Below are 22,832 nucleotides of genomic sequence, written 5' to 3'. Positions count from 1 at the left end.
CCACGCCAGAATGAACAGGTGTTCACTGAATGTGCAAATGGTGTGCCTGGCAGACTAGTACATCCCCCACGTCAATGCTAAGTATACTGGGTTGGTGCATGATGCCTTTGTTCTGAGGAATAGCAGCATCCCAAATGTTATGGGCCAACTACAGAGGCACAGGGTGTGGCTATTAGGTGAGCCATGGTTCCCACCCACTGTATGTTAGTGTATACCTTAAGGTGTCATTCCCAAATCATTGTGTGAAGCTAAATGTTGTCCCTCAATACTTGCAGGTGACTCTGGCTACCCAGACCTATTGTGGTTGCTGACCCCTGTGAGGAATGCCAGGACAGGGGCTGAGGAACATTATAATGAGGCACATGGGCGAACCAGAAGAATCATCGAGAGGACCTTCAGGCTCCTGAAGGCCAGGTTCAGGTGCCTCCATCTCACAGGTGGATCCCTGTGCTACTCACCCGGGAAGGTCTGCCAGATAGTAGTGGCATGCTGCATGTTGCACAACCTGGCCCTCAGACGGCATGAACCCTTTCTGCAGGAGGAGGAGACTTTAGATGCCCCTGTGGCAGCAGTGGACCCTGAGGACAGTGAGGATGTGGAGGCAGAGGATGAGGACAACAGAACATCAATTATATGACAATACTTCTAATGACAATCAGGTGAGACAGTGGAACTGACCATTACTCTGACTATTGATTTATCTGTGTGGCTGTAGCATGATGGCATTAACTTCCATTGCATCTCAACTTACTGCCACCTATGGCTTGTCATTTTACAGATATTGGTGAGATAAGAACTGTGTACTAATGTGATGAGTACAGACAGCTACAGGGCATTATTTCTATGCTCTCACAGTGTTCAGATAATTTGCACTAGATGTGACTGTTTCCATAAATGCACATTTTCAACACATTAAATACTAGTAGTCAAGTTTTTATTAAGGGAGTTTATTGTAGTGCTAGGAAAATGAAATTGATGGAAAAGTGCAATGGAATGGGGTGATGATGGAGGAAAGTCCAGGGTATTGTTCCATTCTGTTTGTAGCACAGGTCCAGTGTCAAGGGGCCACAGGAAGGGGAGCAAAGGCAGTTCATAGTGGACAAGGTGACAGGGTGGGACACAAGGGGGACAATCAGGAGAGTCTCATTTCCTGGCGGTGGTCGTCATGGCAGGTGTCTCTGGCTTCTGTCTGGTTCGCAGGGAACGTTTGCGGAGTGGTTCACCTTCTGCAGGGGGAGGGGTGCTGGTGGCCTGTGGGTCCTGTGGTGGGGCCTCCTGCCCACTAGCTGCAATGGAAGTGGAGGGCTGGTCAAAGTTGCTTCCATCATGGTGTTGGCCATGTCTGCCAGCACCCCTGCTATGGAGATCAAGGTGGTGTTGATGGCCTGCAAGTCCTCCCTGATCCCCTGATACTGTTCCTCCTGCAGCCACCTGTTCTCCTGCACGTTGTCAAAGATCTGGCCCATCATGTCCTGGGAATGTTGGTAGGGTCCGAGGATCTCACTGAGTGCCTCCTAGAGAGTTGTTCCCTGGGCCTGTCCTCCCCCTGGCGCACAGCGGTCATCCCAGTGTCTCTGTTGGCCTGTGCCTCTGTCCCCTGACCAGTATGTCTGCCACTGACCCAGGTCCCTGATTGTCTTGGGTATGAGTTGTGGACTGGGTGACCCTGTACAGGTGAGCACACTGCTGTTTGAAGTGTCCTGGGGACAGAGTTTTGGGTATGCTGGGGGAGGGGGGGGTGCTGTGGTGTTGGATACTGATTGGGGAGGCTCTGTGGTGGACTGTGAGTGTGCTTGGGTGACTGGCTGTCCAGTGGTCCCTGATGGGCCAGGTTGTTGGTCCAGATCTTGAAGTCCAGAGTTACTGTCATCACTTTGGGCACTTTTCTGTTGGGGGACTGGTTTGTCGTGGCACCTCCTCTCCGCTGACATTGGCTGGGGCACCTGAGAGGAAGTAAGTGATGTATTATGCTTCATGTCTGTGACATATTGTACATCCCTGGCTTCCCCTCTATCGTTGCTGTTGCCCTGCCACCTTGGTTTGTATATGGTGATGTATTTTGTGATTGTAAGTTGCCCTATGCTGTGCATGCTTTGGTGATGGGTGTCCATGTAGGGCTGAGAGGGCTGTATGTGCATTGGTATGGTATGCAGGGCTTGGCATTGGGGTTAGATGTATAGGTGCTGTGTGTGGGGTAGAGTGATGTGGTGGTATGCAGGTATGGGGGGTGATAAGTGGTAAATGTTGACTTACCAGTGACCAGTCCTCCGGCTACTCCAGTGAGTCCCTCAAGATGTAGTAATGCCAAGACTTGCTTCTCCCATGCTGTGAGCTGTAGAGGAGGAGGTGGGGGACCACCGCCAGTCCTCCGTATGGCGAACTGGTGCCTTGCTGCCACGAAACATACCTTCCCCCGTAGGTCTTTCCACCTCTTCCTGATGTCGTCCCTTGTTCTTGGGTGCTGTCACACAGCGTTCACCCTGTCCACGATTCTCTGCCATAGCTTCATTTTCCTGGCAATGGATATCTGCTGTACCTGTGCTCCAAACAGCTATGGCTCTACCCTATTTCCTCTACGATGACCCTCAACTCCTCATCAGTGAAACGGGGTGCCTTTGTGGGGACATGGGTGTTGTGTGGTGTGTGTTGTGTAATGTGGGGTGTGCGATGTGGGGTGCGTGAAGGAGGTATGGGTGTATGTGGTGTGTGTGTCTAGTTGCCTCTGTGCTGTTCGTGTCAATCTCCTGGCAGTAATTGTTTTTAAAGGGTTGTATGTAATGTGGGTGGGTGTTATATAGTGCTGTCCCACGGCGTTCACCCTGTCCACGATTCTCTGCCATAGCTTCATTTTCCTGGCAATGGATATCTGCTGTACCTGACCTCCAAACAGCTATGGCTCTACCCTATTTCCTCTACGATGACCCTCAACTCCTCATCAGTGAAACGGGGTGCCTTTGTGGGGACATGGGTGTTGTGTGGTGTGTGGTGTAATGTGGTGGGGTGTGCGATGTGGGGTGCGTGAGGGAGGTATGGGTGTATGTGGTGTGTGTGTCTAGTTGCCTCTGTGCTGTTCGTGTCAATCTCCTGGCATTAATTGTTGTTTTTAAAGGGTTGTATGTAATGTGTGTGTGTGTGTTATATAGTGCAGTGGGTGTGTGTGGTGTGTGTATGTGTGTCAGGTGTGTGTTTTTGGTATTGGCCAATGTAGTAGTGTTTTGTATGTGGGTGTCCATTCTGAGCGCGTCGGTGTGTACCGCCAATGGTTACCGCCATTGAATGTCCACTGTGGTGATTCCTGGGTCATAATGTGGTGGGCATTGTTTTGTTGCCGTAATGGTATCAGTGTTTGTACCACCACTTTATCACTGACCTTTGGGCTGGCGGATTCGTGTATGTGGCAGTATTCTGTTGGATTGGTGTGTGTGTGTGTGTCATAATATGGCAAACAGATATTCATCACCGCTGTGGTATGTTGGCGGATGTCACCGTGGCGGTAAGTGTGATTTACCTCTAATGTCATAATGAGGGCCTTAATAGTTCCCGGGGCCAGCGTGCCCCTTCCCTGTCACCTTATATATTTTTTTAATTCAACTTCACGACACAGTAACCCAGTCATTTAGTCCTGTAATGACAGCTGTAAAAATTTTCCCTGAGTTGCAGCCAGCTAATCAAATTGTTCAGTATCACAAGAGCGGTACTGGTCTCACTGTACGGAAAAGGCAAATGAGAGAAAAACCTCTCTTGGTCATTCATTTATAGTACTGTGGGACTCCATTGGGACCAAGCCTTCACATATACTTAAATTGTTAACTCTTTCATAACTATCTGAACAACTCCTTAGATGCTAATGCCTCGAAAAGGACCAAAAACATTTACTCCAAATAATGAAAAACACGCTTTCTGAGTAAATTTCTAATTTTGCCAAATTTGGTGTATTTTCTGTATTAGTGAGCAAATTTTTTTTTGTAATGAAAATTAACAAGGGAAATAAATGTTTTTGGGACCACCTTTTTCTTTGCCCACGCTTAATGGATCACACCAAAGGTATTAGCAAAGCAAAAAGTGCCCTTCCTATGAAAACTCTGACCTGACTATATCTACACAATGTGTAAAATGTACTTAGCTATTGTTAAGGATACAACACTTCAAATTGTATTAGTTCTTTAATTTAAATTTATATTGTTATTATGTAAAGCTGTGTATTTACAAATATTACATTTTAAATTATTAAACATTAAGTGAGTTCAATTTAAAAATTTGGATTTAAAATGTGTTAATGGGTTGATTCTTTTTTAAAGTATGATTAGATTAGAAGTATTAAGGAGATGATTTTAAGGATGAGTAGTGTGTTGGGTAGTAACAGTTTTTTAGGCTCAGGGATATGTAGTTTGGGTGCTTTTCAGTGATGGTTGTTGTATAGCAGTAGTGAGTGGTTTGTGGGGTTCAGGGATGGGGAATGTGTAGGGATAATAATGGTTCTTTAGGGTTCAGAAGTGGGTCATGTACAGGGATAGCAAAGGTTTACTAGACTTCAGTGTTGGGTATACAGTAGGAGTAGTAAGGGTTTTTTAGGGTTCAAGGAAGGTAGTTTACTAATATTTCCTTTTTTTCACCTCAAAATGCTTTTTATTCATTGAGCGATCGGTGCAATTTTCCCAGAAAGGCAGCTCTGTTGTCATATTTTGCTTATCCTTTATGCTTATTACTCTTATATGCTTGGAGTAAGTTTAGAAAACTTTTGTCTAGGGGGACATAATTCCGCACCTCTGTTCCCTTCGTCCTCCTTAAAGAGGAAGTCTTCAACACACCATTAATCACATTCCCTGTATTCTGACAGGTCTGAAAACCACATTACACAAGCATCCTGATATTTCATGTTTTGCAAGTCCTAGCTTGAAAGTTCATCCAATCCAGGTTTTTTCTTTGCATTCTAACACTTGAAGCACTATGTTTATGATGTTATTGCAAGGACTGTAAATCTTAAAACACAAAGAAAAACCTTGACTGGATCAGGTACTCACATGTTAAACTGGGACTCCTGAGAACTCTGGGCTATCCACATCTTAATTCTATTGTCTCACCTTTTACCCACTCCCAACGTGGTAGTCCTTAGCACCCATTAGTACTTTCCTTACCTCCCTCCCATGGAACCGCTCAGTACTCATTTCCCTAGTACAATTTCCTCAACAGGTCACCAAACGACCTGTTTCCTTGAGGTGGACAAGTCACTAATGGCTGGAGACATATGCTTAGCTCTTGCTCAGCTTAAGGTCCTATTGGAAACTCAAGCCTAAAACAGGCCGAGCTTTCATGTGGCTTCTGCCTGCTATGTACGCTCTGACTTCATGCCCCAAAAATTAAAGACAATGTATTAACTTTTGATATAAAGAGGTGAAAGAGATACCCATGGAGTAGCTGAATTGCGCAACCTCAAGCCAAAAAAACGAAATCCTAACGTCCCAGCTTGAATAAATTGTCTTATCCTAGCAAATATTTTTGTTTCAGTGTGCTTTTTTTAGGTTGCAGCCTACCAGACAGCGCAGTTTTCTGATTTGCTAAAGACATCTTGGGGACTTTCAGAAATTTACCTAGGAATACACTATGATTATTGATTACCATTGGCTTGTAGTTTATAATTCACAATTTCTGGCTTTCCGTTTGGTGGCTTTATTTGCTTTAGGCTCTCCAGGTTCACTTTGTCCCTCCCGTTGGCTAAGGTGTGTTCTCTGTCTTCTTCCACGAACGTGCTTCCTGCTAACAGGCCTTTAAATCTTCTTCTTATCTCGTCACGTTTGCTGTGCATTTATAGGCTGAGGTCAAATGTCAGATGCTGTCTTCCAAGGGCACTTGTTTACTTTTCTTTCTCTGACTTCAAAGAGAGAGGATTTATGTGACAATTTTGCTGGAAACTGGGGACAGGAAAGAGTATTTTTCTAGCACACAACAACATTTAAAAGAACTGTGTAAGTATTTCATAATATATCAGAATTACAAGCGCACAAATTAAGAACATTTTTTGGTATTTCAGAAGTGTGTTGGAAATGGATGCTTAATATGATCAAAACGAATCATTAAAATAGGTGATACAATTTTTACACTTTTTCGCCAGTTCACTGTATAGTTGTATTAGTGAAACTGTATGTCTTTTCAAATGGAATGATTGTTTCTATTGAAAATGTTTTTGTTTGTAATGGCAGTGTTCTACCACACTATGAATACTCCACTCTATGCCTCTCTACTCTACACCACTGCACTCTACTCAGCACCACTCCACTTTACACCACTCCACACCTCTGAACTCTGTTGCACTCCACTGTATGCCACTTCACTCTATGCCACTTCACATTATGCATTTTTTACTCTACCCTGTACCACTCTATTTTCTGCCAGTGCACTCCTTGTCACTCTAAACCACTGCACTCTTCACCAATGCACTCTATGCCACTCCAGTGTAGGTCACATCAATCTATTCTATACAACTTGACTCTGTACTCTACACCGCTCTGCAACACTGCACTCTATGCCACTGCACTCTATGACAATACACTGAATGCTAGCGTACGTTACTCTGTAACACTCAAGTCTGTGCCCCTGCACCCTAGGCCAATCCACTTTACATCACTCTAATCTACTCTGCACCACTGTACTCTATGGCACTGTACTCTACACCACTTTGCTTTACTCCATTACACTCTATGCCACTCTACGCAACTGCACTCTACCCTTCACCACTCCAGTCTACTCCACTTTATTTTTTTTCTGAAACAATTTACTCTAAGCCACTCTACTCCATGCCCCTCCACTCTACGCTTAACCACTTCACTCTATGCCAATGCACTCTGCATAACTGCAGTGACCCTGCAATTTACGCCACTGCACTCCACTCTACATCACTGTACTCTACTCCACTATATACCACATCATTTTGACACACTGTTCTGCAACACTGCATTCCCTGTCATTAAACTCTAAGCCCCTCTACTCTGCAGTACTCCACTCTGCGCCACTGCACTCTATGGCACTATACCCTATTCTGCACCACTCTATGCAACTCTGCTCTGCACCACTCTGTCTCTGGACTCTGTGCCACTCAACCTTACTCTACACCACTGCACTCTATGCCACTTGACTCTACTCTGGGCCACTGCCCTCTGCATCACTCAACTCTATGCCACTCAACTCTGCACCACTCTATGCCACTGCACTGTATGCCACTTCATCCTACGCCACTGCACTCTATGCCACTCTGCTGGGTGCCACTCTGCTCAGTGCCACTCCACTCTGCACCACTGCAGTCTGTTATGCACTGCTCTAACCTACGCCATTGCATTCTGCAATGCTGCATTGTACTCTGCTGAATTCAGTGCAATTGCACTCTACACCATGGTACTCTGAAACACTCCACACCAATGAACTCTACACCAGTCCACTCTAATCTGTCACTCCAGTGTATGCCACTCTATGTGACCACACTATGCCACTCCAGTACGCAACACTCTGTCCGTCCACTCTACAGCACTCTACTCCACTCTTTGCCATTCCACTCGGACACTCCATGCCCCTAACATTTAGCCATGCTGATCAGCAGCCACGCTGGTGAACAACATGGCTAAAACACATTGGCAAAGCCAATAGCGCTTCCATAGGTGAGACCTATTGGCCTTGTCCATGCTTGTTTTATTATTGCTTAGGAGATCACCGTGAAAAATGTGTGTTCAGGATGTGCGCTTTTGTATTGCTGTCACTTAAACTAAGAGGACAGGATACCAAAATATTGCAGCACTCTTAATCTAAATAATGAATGTATTAAGGCACTTCCCAACTATCAAATAAAAGTCATACACATATATGAGAATAAGCATGTATCTCAAATGCAACAGAACATGTGTATACACAGAGATAACAGCATATATCAGGTGATCAAGACGTTAAAGGAAATGTGCAATATATCAACAGAGCATGTATACATGAGCTAAATAATCAAAATTTTAAATGCATCACCATTGAGGTTGACATCATCCTTGCCAGCCAGACTGGGGAACCCTTGATCACCCGAGGCAGGAGACCCCCCAGATTGGGATCAAAAGATCCTGGACAGCGAGTCTGCTCCACAGGCGAGCTCCTGTCTTAGTTGCAAGTCTCCCTGTCTTTTATACCATAAACCACCTCAAGAAGAAGGTTCTAGTAACCACCCCTTCTCTCAGTTATGAAATTAAATGCTGACTGTCCTTCATCTTTGTTGAAAAACACCCATAGAAGCTGGCCAGGCTCCCAGTGTTTGTTCTGAGACAGACTTGTACTGTCCTCTGTTAAGAACAGCCTCAGCCTTATGAATACATATCATCTAGTCTGCCTCCTACATAATATGTTCTAGCACTGTCTGGCTCTTTACCAGTGAAGAGAAAAACATGTTTTGTACTGAAAAATACTAGCGCTGCGCTGCCCTGCAACTGCAGCAGGGCACAAGATGGAGTCACTCGCACAAAATTGAGTCAAAGGTCAAATGATGATTAAATCTAAATTGCATCACAGCCATACAAAAACCTGTCTTGAGTTTGATTTAATAGACAGGCCACATAAAATTATAAAAATGTTACTAGACCTGCAGGTCGAATAACTTGAATAATCAACTCAACTTAACTGTAATGTACTTGACCTGTAAATAGGTCTCAAATTGTGTGATCCTTGGCAAATATTTTACAGAGTCCCCTTTGTCTTCATTCTCACATATGGCTGATGGGATACTCCATCACAAAAGTGACGGACATCCCGTCCGCCGTATTGCAAGTTCTTTGATATCCTATTGAACTTGTAAAATGGCAGGTGGGATATCTGTCACATTTAAGATGGAGTATCCCATCTGCCAAGGTTGTAATCAGGCCCTAAATGTTTGCCCCTTTTCATAATAAGAATCTAGCTCACATATAGGGGACATATGATCCAAGACTTGCCTCTTAGTTTACTAATAGCATTGCCATCAAAGCAGGAATGTTTCACAGTTTTATGTTTAAACACTCACTTTTAATAAATACGTTACTAAAGCATGATGAAGCAGTCCACTGTCTTTTATAGACAGGACATTTCCAAGAAATGTCCTAAAACCATGCAACTAACTTGCAGCATTACTGATAACACTATTTAGTGTATTAACAGAAATCTGTGAAAATTTGGCTTCAGAAAACATATTTATAATTTGCAAACCCCCAAGCAAAGTGTTGTGATTTATTTTCATCCTTTTTAAAATATTTTTTCATCACCCGGAAGTACAAAAAATGGGCTTTCAATACTGAAATATATTTTGAAATCTTTGTATACAGAACATTTAAATAAGGCTCTGTACAGCAGGTCAAAGAGTTCGCATTACAAAATCCTGAAACTCTGTAGTCAGAAGGAAAATTAATTGTAAGACAAACTGACTTTTAACCTCTGTCTCTGAACACAAAACCATTGTGACTAGATCCCAAGATTTAAAAGTATCTGTATTGCTCCTACACTTTCTTACTGAACAAAACAACCGCTCTTTGTCAACTCGCCAGAAGGGGCAAGTAGATCCTACAAATAGCTTGACGGTTTAAAATATGACTTGGCGTAGCGAGTGGGCGAGTAGAATTTTCAAGGCCTGATAGACTAAAAATGTTGCTCCATTTCATACTAAGTATCTTGGGCAAATATAGGGTTCTCATGACAAATGACTTTCCTCTTAGTTCACTAATAGCATTGTCACCAATTAATCAGTCAATCAACCACAGTCTTGTGTAGCGCACTACTCACCCATAGGGTCTGAAGGCGCTGAGGGGTGACCTCACAGATCAATCGAAGACCCATGTCTTGAGGTCCTTCCTGAAGTGAGGCAGCGATGACGACTGTCTGAGGTGCTGTGGTAAGGTGTTCCAGCTTTTTGCTGTCAGGTATGAAAATGATCTTCCTCCAGCTAAGGACTTCTTTATTCAGGGTACATTGGCGAGTGACTGTTGGGACGAGCGGAGGGGTCTCGGAGGGGAGCACCGGTTGATGAGGTAGTTGGGTCCATCGTTGTGGAGGGCTCTGTAGGAGTGTATGAGGAGTTTGAAGTTGATCCTCTACTCGACGGTGAGCCAGTGGAGGTTCTTCATGTGTTCTGGGATTTGTTCTTGGTGGGGGAGGTCTAGTACGAGACTGGCGGCGACATTCTGGATCTGTTGTAGCTTGCTCAGGTTTTTCTTGGAGGTTCCAGCATAGAGGGTGTTGCCGTAGTCAAGTCTACTTGTGATAAGGTCGTGAGTCACGATTTTCCAGCTGTTGGTTGGTATCCATCTGACGATCTTTCGTAGGAGTCGGAGCGTTTGAAAGCAGTTGGAAGTGACAGAGTTGACCTGCCTGGTCATGGTGAGCGTTGAGTCAAGGATGGCGCAGAGGTCACGTGTGTGGTCCGTGGGGATGGGGGGGTTTGCTGCGTGTTGAGGGCCACCAGGAGCCGTCCGGGCCGATGATGAGGGTTCCCAGACAAGGATCTCAGTTTTGTCCGAGTTCAGCTTGAGGCAGCTTTCCCTCATCCAGGTGGCTACTGCTTCCATCCCGTCTCTGAAATTCTTCCTGGCTGTTGATGGGTTCTCGGTCAGGGAGAGGATCAGTTGGGTGTCATCAACGTAGAAGACGATAATCATCCTGTAGTTCCTGATGACGGGGGCAAGTGGGATCATGAAGATATTAAACAGCGTGGGGCTCAGTGATGATCCTTGGGGTACTCCGCAGCTGATCTGGCTCTGGTTCTGACTTGTGGGGCGGGAGCCTGACTTTCTGTGTTCTGCCCGTCAGGAAGGAGTAAATCCACTGAAGGGCCTTGCCTCGTATGCCTGCTGTGTGGAGTCTGGCACATAGTGTACCGTGGGATACTGTATCGAAGGTCCAGAAGGATGAGGGATGTTGTCTGTCCTTGGTCGAGGAGGGAGCAAGTGTCATCTATGGCTGTGAGCAGGGTGGTTTCAGTGCTGTGGTTGGTTCTGAATCCTGATTGGGAAGTGTCTAGGATGTTGTTGTCCTCGATGTGCTGTCGTAGCTGAGTGTTGATTCTCTCAGCGACTTTAGGGTAGCAGTGAGATGGGGCGGTAGTTCTTGAGGTCGGTCACGTCTGCTGTGAATTTCTTTAGATGAGGGCGAATCTCGTCGTGCTTCCTGTCTTCGGGTAGGTTGCTGCTTCTAGATAGCAGTTGATGGTCTCGCAGAGTTCTGGCGCGATGGCGGCTCTGGCCTTGTTGAAAATCTAGTGTGGGCAGGGGCCGGTCAGGGCTCCGGAGTGGATGTTGCTTATAGTGGAGAGGGTGTCGTCCGACGGGAGGGAGCCCAGGTGTGCAGGAATCGAGGGGGTTTGGGTGATCCTGGCGGGGGTGTAGTTGGTGGGTTCAACAAGTGTGGCGTCCAAAACTGTCATAAATGTCCTTGACCTTCCTGTGGAAGAAGGTGGCCAGTCTGTCGCAGAACTCCTGGGATGGAGGGATGTCAATGGTCTCGGCTTGTGGAGTCCTGCAGGGCATCCTTCCAGGTACACCTGATCAGGCTGTGGTGGCATCTTGTGGCTGCTTTAAAGGTTGCCAGGTCTGGAGGGGATGTGCTGTTTCTCCACTTCTTCTCCAGCCTCCTGCATGAGCGCTTTGATTCCTGGAGTGTAGGGGTGAACCAGTTGGCTTTTTTGGAGGAGTGTTTTCCTATAGTCATCCGGAGAGGGGCCAGGGTGTTGGCGCAGTTGGTGATTGTGCAGGGAGCGGACGTTAAGGAGGACATGTTTGAGGTGGTCCTGGGATGGTTCTGGCATCGTGAGGATTGGCACTTGGTGTGCGGAGAAAGCAAGGCAGCAGAAGAAGGATCCGTGAGTTTCCTTGGGGGAGGCAGAGTATCAGGTGCACCGTCGTCAGGGTTCCAGAGCGTGGAGGGTCTTTGCGTCATATCGATGGGTGGTGTGAGATCCAGGGTATTATGGAAATAAAAGTCCTAAAACTATTACATTTCCTCAGGAAATAACCTACAAGAACAATTTAAAAAATGTAATACCATATGTTCTTGGGTATACTCTGGGTGACTGGAATTATGCAGTTGTGCAGCCTTGACAGTTTTCGCACAGTTATAGATTTGCTGCATTTGTCAAATTATCCATCATCTGCTCCATAATCTGCAGATTTTAACAAAAAAATTGTTTCTAACTCAAATGGATCAAAGGTTACTAAAAATGCATCGACACGCGTTGCAATGTATTGAAAGGACTTTTGCAAAGGTTGACTGGTCACCTTTCTCTAGCTTATTGCTATATTAGGGTGTTAAACTGGTATTAGTCAGGTGCAACCAATGCCCAGATAATGTTACCAAGTTTAAAAATGACAAAATAATGAAGTAATCCTTTTACAAAATATGCTGCATAATCTACCTTTTTTGTGGTGCTGCTGGGCCAAAAATTCAAGTTGCACCTGCTTGGAGGTTTTCTGCAGCAGCAAATCCTTTTGAGACAGTGTCCGGCCTCGTAGAAACCCTCTACGGCTACAGCTTGCAGCCTTGCCATGCTGGAAGAATTCAAGCTCCAAAAAAGTGACTAGATCTAAGCATAGAAGTCTTCAAACATGCCAGAAGTATCTGGCCGCTGAGGGACTTCCTCTGGATATGAAATTCAAATTTCTGTCCCTCTGAACTTTCTCACCAAAAGTAAACAGCTTGACTGGGACCACATCCAGTGGCCATCCGATGTTGTGAATCCCTCTGGGACCACAGGCTGCTGCCTGGGCCGGCTGAAAATATTTTGCTTCCAGTTTAGAGACTAAAGGGCATATTCATGAGCCCCTTGCACCTCCAGAGCGTCACTTTTTGTAATGCTCTGGCAGCACAAATTACAAAATTATATCTATGAGGACACCAAAGCCACTTTGCGTGGCTTTAAATGGCCACATAGATATGGAGTAAGGCAAGGCAGTTCAAATTGCTGCATTGCCCTACTCTGCGTTTGGGAGGTGTTCCATGGGCGTTGCGGTGGGTGTTCCCACGCAAAACCCATGGATTCTGATGCTTCCTCAGATTTACAAAACCATCTATACCTAGGGATGTGCCAAACCAATACGCCTCTCAAGAGGAGTTGTAACGAGGAGCAATATTTTTATTTCTCCTCGTTATTTCCTCTTTTCATGTGTGCTGCATTCTGCAGCACACATAGAAAGAGAAAATTCCTCTCAGGATTATTTTTATGCAAGAAGGTGCCCCTTCCTGTACAAAAACAATCCCTCCAACAATACAAGCTGCAGAAATGGCGCCAGCGCAAGGGGGAAAGGACAGGAATGCATCGTATTGCATAAATACTCTGCATCGATGCCCTTTCACTTTGACAGAGGGCAGTGCAGCAAGGTCAGTTGCTGCTCTGCCCTGTGCCAAATCCTTGGTAATGAGGGTCTAATTCCAAAGGTAAATTTCCAACCGGGGTGGCCCTGGTTTTTGTATCCAACCCATGCTCCCTCCCCTTCTGCTTTAAGTCTAGACTTCGTGCAGCTAAAGCACAACCAGATGACCTTAGTTGGTGCTTAATTCTTTTTGGAGCTATTATTTTTTTATAACTGTTTTTTATTCATTCCCCATGTGCGAGGATATACAGATACATTCAATGGAATATCAATTTTGATTATACATATAGGCATTAGCAGCAATTCAATCATAAATGGTGACAAATGAGTATTTTTTAGTCCATATGTATCATCTGTCCCGTGGAAGAAAGCGAGACTAACACAACTACATTATCAAAACAAATCCAAAGGAAATTATAAATCACTTCTAGGTGGTATATGAAATGGTCACATTTCTATAAAGTCTGCAATATTCTGTATGCCAAAAAGAGAAGTGTTATTTCCCTCACACATGTGTAAACCAGTGTTGGTGAATTTAAAAAAAAAAAAGACCCAATATCATATTCTTAGTACAGGCCTTTACTTAGGGGTGTTTGTGAATATAAGATTCAGTCTAGGAGTCTAGGCAGGCGATAATTGGGTATCTGAGGGATGCGGAGTTGGTCCCGTTGTGTCTGAACAGGGCTGTTGGGACTGAGCAGTGACTGTTAATAAATAAGAGCGCACTGGGTTCCAAAAAACTTTAGCCCTAGAAGTAGGAGGTTGCAGGGAAGCATATAATTCACTAGTGGTGTCACGGTATGTCATGTTGGAGAGCCATTTGGCCGCAGATGGAGAGGCGGTCCTGGGGGAATGTCCACCCCCAATGGATTGCAACTTCTCCGACTTCCCATATTGGATTTGTGTTGTCTTCATGTCATTTTATTTATTAAAATATTTAATTTTTTTCTGTATTGGTTTGGGATTTTTATTGTATTGTGTTTTGACTTTTTGCATTTTTTTGTATTGCATAAATATTTTACACATTGCCTCAAAATTAAGCCTTTCTGCTCTGTGCTGTAACTGCCTGGGGGGATGACAAAGACTGTGATTATTACTTCAGGTGTTATGCAGATTTTTAGAGCGCACTATCACCCTGGAGGGTAGCCTGGTGATGAGCAGGCTTGACCCCCAGATGCGGGTTTCTGTAAGCGATGGATGTATGCAATTAGGAGTCCGGACGAGGGGAGGTATCTGAAAGATTTGTTAAAGCAGATGCGCTTGTTGGGGTATGCTGGGCCAGGGTTATGTAGCGCCTTCAAACTGAGAGTGAGGAGTTTGAATTTTACTCGTTTGTGTATTGGGAATCAGTGGAGCTCCTTCAGGTGTGGTGTGACATGAGTGCGGCGGGGGAGGTTGTTAGTGATTCTGACCCACTAGTTCTGAATACTGTGCAGCATTCTAGTGAGTTTTTGTTAATTCCAGCACAGAGGGTGTTATCGTAGTCCAGCTTGCTTGTGACAAGAGCATGTGTGACGGTTTTCTGGGTGCTGATTGGGAGCCATTTGAAAATTTTTCCTCTGCATCTTCAGGGCATGAAAGTATGAGGCAATGCCGGTGTTGACTTGGGCTGTTATGTTGAGTTTGCCGTTGATCCAAAGGTTCTTGAAATTGGGTGGTGGGGTCCTTTTGGCCACCAGGTCGAGGAGTTCCACAATGAAGTGCCTTTCACGAAGATCACAATTTTGTTCTTGTTGGTGTTCAGCTTTAGGCAGTTGGTCTTCATCCATTGGGTGATTTCAGTCATGCAGTCATTGAACTTGATCCAGGCACTGGGCATCTTGTCCGTGAGGGAGAGAATGAGTTGCATGTTTTTATCATAGGAGAGGACGTTGATGTTGTGAGAGCGGATGATGTTGACCAGAGGGATCATGTATGTATTGAAGAGGGTCGGGCTGAGGGTGGATCCTTGCAGAAATCCGTAGATGAGATCACAGGCATTCGAGGTGTATGGTGCCAGGCATACTGACGGAGTCCTTCCAGTCGAGAAGGAGCGGATCCATTGGAGTGTTTGTCCTTGGATCCTGCTTACATGTAGGCACTGGATGAAGATGGGATGGGAGATTGAGTCAGATGCTACAGAAAGGCTGAGGAGAATGAGGGCATCACAGTCTCCTGCAGAGTCATGTGGATATCATCAGTGGCGATGATGAGGGCGGTTTGCATGCTGCGGTTGGGTCTAAAACCAGACTGATTGGTATCGAGGAGTTGGTGGTTGTTGGGGTAGTCAGAGAGGTGTCTTTTCATGATCTTCTCCATGATCTTGGCTGGGAATTATAGCAGGTATATCGATCTGAAGTTGACAAGCGCTGAAGGCTCTATGGAGTGTCTCTTCAGCAATAGAAGTGCAGTTGCATGTTTCCATGCACCTGTAAAGGTCACAAAAGTGCTGAAGGCATTTAGATTGGTTCTGATGGGTTGCAGTGCTCTAGATAAAGCATGGTGGGGGCTTTGGTCTGATGGGACCCCTGAGTGGATAGACCTCTGGTGGCAGCAGTTCCTTCTGGGTTGATTGGCTATGTGGCTAGCACTGGTTCTTTGGGTAAAATCGGGAGCTGTTTGGCAAGGTCTTTTGGGTCCAGCTGGAGGTTGAATTTGCTTTAAATGTGGGGATTTTGGTGGTGAAAAATTGAGAAAGATTGTTGCAGAGGTTCTGCAAGGGGGTGATAGTTACAGATGACATTTTTGAGGTGAAATCTTTCACAATGATGAAGATTACTTTGCTTCTCTTGGTGCTGGCATAGATATGGTCCCCCAGAGAACTCCGTTTGGAGGTCCGGATCATTTGGTTGTAGTGTCTCAGGGGGATTTCAGTATGCTCCTGTCTGTATTGTCCTGGCTCATTCACCATTTGCGCTCCAGTTGTTTGCAGTGGTGTTTTATCAGTCTGAGTTCCTCTATGTACCAACTGGCCTGGGATCTAGATCTTTTTGTATTTCTATGTTTGAGGGGAGTCAAGGAGTTGGCACATGAGTTGATCCAGTTTTTGAAATTCTTGATGGCTTTGGGTAGGCTGTTGCTGTGTTTGGGTCGGTGAGTGTTGAGAGTGGGGTTTCAGTCTCTGTCAGTGATGCTGTTTCATTTTCAGTGGAGTGGTCTGGTGGTAGTGTTACTTACCTTACTGAACTTCAGTATACAATGCTAAATTAATGCTGCACCGCCATAAATCAAAATTCCACCGAAGGCAAACATAAAAAGAATGAAACCTCCTAACTTCATTTATAATCTAATACTTATCTTCAGACTTTCAATCGTAATGCTTACTCCAATAAAAAATGCACCAAAAATTGAGACCCCAGATATATATATATATATATATATATATATATATATATATATATATATATACATACAAAGTTGTCCTCATGTGAAAGCGCACTCCCAACAGGTTATATAAACGGGAAGAAAAAGCAAAGCGTGCAACTCACAGTGAATTCTTTAAGCAGTTTCATTATTCCAGGCCTTAGGTTATAAAATCATCTCTGGACACGTGTTTCTAGGTCAATCCTTTCTTCAGCAGAGAAAAATATAAAAGTGTTTCACCCTCGTAGGTGCAGCCAGTGCTGGAAGTGTTCCAGGCATTTCTTTCTTACTGAAAAGACCGGCATGGCTTCAGCTTGTCTGATTGCAGGCACCTGATTAGTCTCTTTAAATACCAGTCTGCCCCAGTGGGCCTCTCAAGTGAGTATATATATTAGTAGTCATCAAGTGATTGACACTATCATAAGTAATGTCAACATAACGATGGTGCACTTTATGAACTGAAAGTACAAGGATCAGTCTGATTTCATGACCATTATTTGTCACCTAATGGGGATGTGCAGGCTGATTTAAAAACTGGTCATGTGATATTTGCCGAAACACCTCTGTTGGATGGCAAGAATAAATTTGATGTTAATGCAACCCATTGAGTGCTCCTGTTTTTGCTTTGCTGTACGTGTGTGTGTGTGTGTGTGTGTGTGTGTTTCCATTTTCTTGTCTCATGTATGTTCCTCAGTGTTAACACCCAGTTTTCTGCCACACTATTCCTTTAATGTGTCCAGTTGCTATAGAAGTGCAGAGGTGCCCACTCTAAAAGCACACGATTGTCTGCATATCACAATACATGTACATGTTGATCTAAAACTTCTTTGGGATGTACCTTTGTCATTTTCAGTGCTTCTAGCAGATCTGCAATAAAACGTGAAGCTAATATGCAGTCTTGTTTTGCCCATTAATATTTAAAACTAACTGTCAAGGCCTCCTTCTCATTCAAATGAGCTGTTTTCCAAGTGTTCTTATGCAGTGCTTCCAGCATGTTGACTGATTGCACGGTACACCCATCAGAACCACATTTGACCACAAAGTTCTCCATTCCTTGCCTCTGAATGCAGCATGGAAGACCTTGAAGCAGAGAAAAAAATTGACTGTCATATCCTCCTCCCTTACCTCACTCTTCGTTGCAAAGGTGTGCTGTAATATAATTTACCATACCTTACATCCGGGTCTTTCATTCAGTAACACTCAACACCTCCATTTTTTTTTTATTAATTACCGTGACCAAGGGTTTGAGAGAGCTTTTTAGGGTTGAGCTGCGATAGCATGCACTAGTGCATGCATATCGCTAGTGAGACGTTATTGTAGTTAGAAAAGAGCTAATAGCCCGCCTGGTGCTTACCATTTGTGGGCTTGCCTGGCACTCTTCTTTACAGCCTTGTAATGTGTTACTGTAGGCCTGGAATCATTTCCTTTATTCTATGTGGAGCAGGGACCAATTACTGATTGATTCAGCTCAATCAATGATGTCCGCTGCTCCCTACATGACTTGAGGTACTATTTTCTTCTTTTAACATCTAATGCCCTGCAAACAGAAAGCGTGTAACTGACATAAATATGCCCAGCAGGACAAACAAAATTGAAAAGTTGTATTTTCTGTAGTTAACTTTTTTATTTTGCCAAGTCTTCTTTTCTAACTTTGCGCTCATGTTTTGTTTTTACCCGTGGGCACAGTTCTCAAAAGATGACTATTATCTTGTTCTAAATATTACAAAGCAACATTGTTTCTTTCTTGAAATTTGCAAAATTGTACTTTAATACATAACTGTGCAGTACACTCCAATCTACCCCACTTCAATCCAATTATCCCAACTCCAATCCAAACCACTTGCCCCAGTCCACTCCAGCCCACCACACTGCAGTCCTCCCAAACACCCCACTCCACTCTGCCCCACTTGAATCCCCCAGAAAAGGCCCAGTCCTGTGCAGCAGTTTAAACAATCTGCCCCACTCCAGTCCTCACAAAATCCACCGCAATCCAAAACAATATGCCCTACCCCAATCCATAACAATCTGTCCCACTCCAGCCTGCCCCATTCCAGTCCAAAAGAATCTGCCCCACTCAAACCCAGAACAATGTCCCCACTTCAATCTGCCCCACTCCAATCCAGAACAATCTGGCACTCCAAAATGCCTCACTACAATCCTAAACAGTCTGTCCCACTATGATCTGAACAATCTTCCCCTCTAAAATCTACCCCACTCCAGTCCAAAACAATCTGCCCCACTCAACCCAAAAACAGTGTGCCCCAATCCAATCTGCTTTACTCCGTCCAAAAAAATCTGGCCAACTCCAGTCCAACACAATCTGTCCCATTATAATCTACAACAATCTGCCCCACTCCAATCTGCCCACTCCAATCCAAAACAATCTGCCACCACCCCAATTCCCACACTCCAATCCATCCCACTCCAATTCACCCCACTCCGACAAGTCCTGCTTCAATCCACTCCAATCTGCCCTACTGCAATCCAAAACAATCTGCCTACCTCATTCTTAATTAGTCCGCCACACCTCAATCCAAAACAATCTGCCCCACTTCTGTCTGTCCCAGTACGAACCAAAACAATCTGCCCCAATCCAATCTGCCCTACTATAGTCAAAAACAATCTGCCACACTGCAGTCCAAAACATTCTACCCCACTCTAATCTATAACAATCTGCCCTACTTCAATCAGAAACCATCTTCCCCAATTCAGTCTGCCCCACTCCAATTCACTCCACCTCACCCCTTTACAACGCACTCCGCCACACCCCAGTGCACCCCACACCAATCTGCCCCACTCCAATACAAAACAATCTGCTTCACTCCAATACAAAACAATCTGCCCCTCTCCAATCCAAAAAAGTCTGCCCCACTTCAATCCAAAACAATATGCCCCACTCCAGTCTGCCCCACTATAATCACAAACAATCTGCATCACTACAATCGAAAACGATCTGCCACACTCCGATCCCTCCCAGTGCAAACCAAACCAGTCTGCCCCACTCCAGTGTGCCCCCACTGCAATCCGGAGCAGTCTGCCCACTCCAATCCAAAACAATCAGCCCCACTCCAATCCAAAACAAGCTGTCCCACTCCAATATGCCACGCTCCAATCCAAAACAGTCTGCCCCACTCCAATCAAAATAATCTGCCTCACTCCAATCCAGAACAATCTGCCCACTCCAGGCCACAACATTCTAGTCTAAATCTCCTCACTCCAGCTCCCCCACTCTTTCCCAATTCACCCCACTACATTCCAGTTCACCCCACTCCACACCAGTCGAATCCACCCTAATCCAGACCAGTCCAATCTACCCCATTCAATCTACTCCACTTCAATCTAACCCACTCCAGTTCACCGCAGTCCAGCCCACTCCAGTCCAACCCACCCTACTACAGTACAACCCAACCCACCCCACTCCCAATTCAGGCCATTCCACTCCAAACGCCACATTCTAGTACAACCCACCCCACTCCAATCCAACCCATTCCAGCTCAACCAACCCCACTACAATACAATCTAACTCAATCCACTCACTCCAATCCACCGCCCCACCCCAGTCCATTCCCACTCAAATCCAATCCACCTTATTCCAACCCAGTTCACCTTAATTCACCCGCTCCAATCCAATCCACCCCACACCACCTTAATCTACCCCACTCCAGTCCACCCCAACTCACACCAATCCAATCCACCGCACTCCACACCAATCTTATCTACCCTACTCTAATCTAATTCACCCCATTCCAGTCCAACCCAGCCCACCCCTCCAATGCAATCCACCCCACCCCGTTCCTCTCCACCCCACTCCAATTGACCCCACTCAATCTATCTCACCCCATTCAATCAATCACTCCAATCCACCCTACCCAATCCAATTTACCCCACCACAGTCCAATTCACTCCACCCCATCCAGTCCAACCTACCCAATGTCAATCCACCCTACTCCAACCCATCTCACCACACTCCTATCCACCTCACCCCATTCTAGCTCAATCCACCCCACTCTACTCCAATCGACACCATTCTACTCCAATCGACACCACTCCACACCACTCTAATCCACCCCACTCAACCCCAATCCACCCCATTGAAATCCGCATCACCCAGGTCAGTCCACCCCACTCCAATCTAATCCACTCCAGTCCATCCCACACCAGTCCAATTCACCTTAACCCACCACACTCCAGGCCAATACAGTTCACCTTAATCTAGTCCACTCCTGTCCAATCAAGCTCCACCCCCACACCAATCCAGTCATCTCACACTAATCCAAAACAACACACAACATTCATATCCACCCCACTCCCATCCACCCCACTCGGTCCAGTCAACCTCACTCCATTCCATTCCTCCCCACGGCAATCCCTCCACTTCAATCCAATTCAACCCACTCCAGTCCTGTCCACCTCAGTCCAGTCAACTCCAGCCCACTCTACTTCCAACAAAATCCACTCCACCCCACCCAATCTACCCCACTTCACCCCATTCCACCTCAGCCCAATCCATCCTACCCAATCCAATCCACCCCAATGCAGTCTACTCCACTTAATCCAATCCACCCCACTCAGTTCCACCCCAGCCCACTCCGGTCCAGTCCACCCCACTCTAGCCCAATCACTCCACCTCAGTCCAATTCACCCCACTCCAGTCCAACTCACCCCACTCCAATCCACCCTACCTCAGTGCAGTCCACCCCACTGCAACCTACCCCACTTTAATCCAGTTCACCCCACCCAGTCCACCTCACCCCAGCTCAATCCAGCTAACCCCACTCCAATCCAACCCGCTGCTAGCCACCCTACTGCAATCCACCTCAGTCCAATCTACCCCACTCTACTCAATCCAGTTCACCCCAACCCACTCCAATCCATCCACTCAACTCCAGTCCACCCCACTCCATCCCACCCTACTCCAATCAAATGAATACAGTAGACCCCACTCCAATCCTCCTCAGTCCAGTCTAATCCACCCCACTTAAAACCACCTCAGTCCATTCCACTCCACTTCAATCTACCTCACCCTAGTCCTATCACTTGAGCACAGTCCACCCACCCCAATCCACCCCACTAACTCCAATCCACCCCACTACTTTAGTCCACTCCAACCCACTCTACCCTATTCCACCCCATGTCATGCCACAACACCCTACCATTGAACTCTACTCTCTTCTACTCAACTGTACAACAGTCTACTCCCCCCTACTCCACTCTACAACACTTCCCTCCCCCATCCTGCTCTACGACACGCCACACCACTTACTTTTAGCCATGCTGAGCAGCCACCACACTGATGTACAAAGCCAATATCTCTTGTATAGGCTTTGCCAATGCTTGTTCAGAAGTGAATTCCAAGCTGGAGGTATCCCCCTTCGTTTTAGCTATATGTAAAAAGAAAGAGTGGAAGATGTTATCCAAAAGTACACTTCTTGTTATTAGACTAGATTCAGTATTCCATCAGATCTGGTCACCTTCCTCATTTTCAAAGCTAATGGATGCTTTGTATAGGAGTATACTTGTGAGACCTCTTGGAGTATACATGCAAAGGTCCTGGCTCCTCAATGATCCTTCAAATATTCCCTCAAAATCTCCACACTGATGGCAATCTCCTCTTTCATATCATCCTCAGCATTACAAAACCAATGATACCAAATGACCAAAGCATTTTTCTGTTTCTCCTTTCAAGCTCGTAGCTGTCAATCCATAAAAAAGTCTTTCTTCTGCTCCTTCATAACTACTGCATAACACCTATTTCTATACCTAATCACATATTTGTGAAGATTAGGTGTAAAATTTCCTCTCACCTGTTTCCTTCCAATTTTCTTAAAATTGTAATTATAGAGCGCAACACATCCTCCTAGAGGATAGCACTGTGATAACAGCCACCAGCTCATTTGTCTGTGAGGCTAAGCAAGAAATAATGGAAGTGAGATAGTCCTTATCCTGTGAAATGCCATGATTTGAGTGTTTTTTTCTGAACCCTAAGTAGTTGTTCCTGAGGCACAAATCCAGGAGTAGAGCATTCCAATGGGATGCTGCTAGGTGAGAAAATGAACGCCCCACCCTGTTCTTACTGTTTTTATCCGCTTGACTTTTGCAAGGTCTCTGTAACTTGACCTCAGTTTGCATGCGGGAATGTAA

The 22,832-nt window shown here is 45.4% G+C and overlaps 1 protein-coding gene across 2 annotated transcripts in view; it reads left to right on the top strand.

The window, feature by feature from the left end:
• LOC138295293 (zinc finger protein 420-like) overlaps positions 1 to 22,832 on the top strand; it is a 54,349-nt gene that overhangs the window by 5,526 nt on the left and 25,991 nt on the right. Inside the window, exon 2 of one of the 2 annotated variants that reach the window (XM_069233497.1) lies at positions 276 to 659. The exons of the other annotated variant lie outside the window; for it this stretch is intronic. The gene's annotated coding sequence lies outside the window, so the exon portion shown is untranslated. The remainder of the gene's footprint in view (positions 1 to 275; positions 660 to 22,832) is intronic. 2 annotated transcript variants of the gene reach the window in all.

Source organism: Pleurodeles waltl, chromosome 5 (genome assembly GCF_031143425.1).
Source record: "Pleurodeles waltl isolate 20211129_DDA chromosome 5, aPleWal1.hap1.20221129, whole genome shotgun sequence".
NCBI classification, from domain to species: domain Eukaryota; kingdom Metazoa; phylum Chordata; class Amphibia; order Caudata; family Salamandridae; genus Pleurodeles; species Pleurodeles waltl.
Note: the sequence above shows the minus strand (reverse complement) of the source record. Positions and strands in the feature narration are given on the sequence as shown.